Genomic DNA, 2,004 nt, shown 5'->3' on the forward strand with positions numbered 1-2,004 from the left:
GAAATTATGGACATAGTAGAAATTATACCAACTCAAATGCAAATTGATTTTTAAAAAATTGTCAGAAGGTTCAATAAACATTCCAGTTTCAGAAAAAAAAAAAAGAATTTTCTTGCAATTATTGCATGGATATTGTCTGTGTGACTATTCCAATCTAAGAGAGGTGGGGGGACTTGGCCACTCACTTCATTTTTATGAAACCCATGTTTAATATAAGCATCCACTTTTGAAACATTGTGTTAACCTTCTACATCCATTGTGCACCATTAGTGTAGGTAAATGTGTACACTGAAAGTGGAGGTTCTTTTTATTGTATTGTATGGAAAGGTAAGATGTGACGGCAAATAATTTTCTTCTAAAGCTTTGCCTTTCAAATCTTATTTCATTGGGCTTTAGAAAGTCCCACCACAGATAAAATACTACAATTAGTTTGGCTCAAAGGCTTCATGCTGTGTCCCTTAATCTACCATAGCGAGGTAGAGGGAATGTGAGGAAGAATATAATATTAATGAACTATTCTTAGAAGGGGAAAAAAAGAGACATGACCAAGAGATGTGGGTAATGCTACAGATTCTTAATTTACCCATCTGCACTAACACAGTTGGGCTGAAAATGATGCCATTGATCTCAAATCCCAACCCCCACATCTGTACATTTCTGGTCCTAGTTTTCCAAAATTGTTCAAAACACACTTGAAGCATCTCATGGACTTAAGACTGGCTTAAGAGGAAACCGGTCTGTGCTTTAGGGTATGACTAAGAACTGATAAGTCTAGTTTATGACAACAGACAGGACGAGACTGGGCAAACACATAAAGAACACCACACGATGTGGACCAGACCAAACACGTATTACAGTACTTGGACTTTCAATCACGACCTCTCATGATGCTGCTGGCATAGTATGAAAAAGGAGCAAGCATTCAAACACACTTATTGAAAATAGCAACGCTTTAATAAAGAGCGATTTTACAAGACTGCAATGTCTAGCTAGCTAGGTGATAATCGACATTGACATCCATGATGTTTTACAGAGATGCAGATATGGTAACTGTGTTTGAAGTTTGATGGGTTACTTGCAAGTTGCATTTCTGCATGCGAGGCAGCCTTCAAACAGTTACGGACCCCTACATTGTAAAACAGTTGATTTATGAATGTCAATGAGTGTTCATGTCAAGAGGTAAGTAAAAAATCTCATGGAGAAATTTCCTTAACGTTTTCCAAACACACCGGTAAGTGAGAGTTCACACAATGGTCATGCTTTTACCGGGCACACAAGCCAATAAAAAGACGACACTTAATCATGCAAAAAAAAGACAGTTTCTTTGTCTCTAAAAGTAAAAGAACGAAAAAATTCCTTTGAGTTCTGATATCATCCATCCGTAGTGACTTTGAATAAGAAGAAGCTGCGCTTTGATGATGACTTTGGTGCAAAAAATGTTCCTGTTTTGAAGAGGACAGACCCTGTCCTGTCCACTTCCTTGATGAAGACACTCTTGGTATAGACCAGTTGTGATAGTTTACCCCCATAAACCCCAGCCCTCCCGACCCCACCCTTACTCCTCCAGATGGACACAAACATCACAAACATCAACCCTAACCCACCCCGCCCATCGCTGGATGATGACACCTTCAAAGTACAACCATTCAAACACAGATACAGCAATAAATTGTCCCACGTACAGTACGTCATCCAATGGGGCTTCGATCACTTTACAGAGAGAGAGAGCACGTCTAAAAACACATGAACAGCATTACCTATATACAGAGGACACAGTAACAGTCAGAGGTTGGCCCAGGATGGATCGAGCTCTGTTGGTGGGAGTGAAGTGCACAATGAAAAGCTCATTCATCTGACGGAGAACGACAAATAACTGCAACAAGGAGTAATGGCGCGACATTTTCCCGAAGGAAATACCCAAATCTCAGCTGACCTCTTACATTTATGTTCATTCAAAAGTGAAACCTCAAAGAGAACATCTGCCTGCCCGGTGATTCCTAGCAC

This window comes from Rhamphochromis sp. 'chilingali', assembly GCF_963969265.1.
Source record: "Rhamphochromis sp. 'chilingali' genome assembly, chromosome: 19".
NCBI lineage: Eukaryota > Metazoa > Chordata > Actinopteri > Cichliformes > Cichlidae > Rhamphochromis > Rhamphochromis sp. 'chilingali'.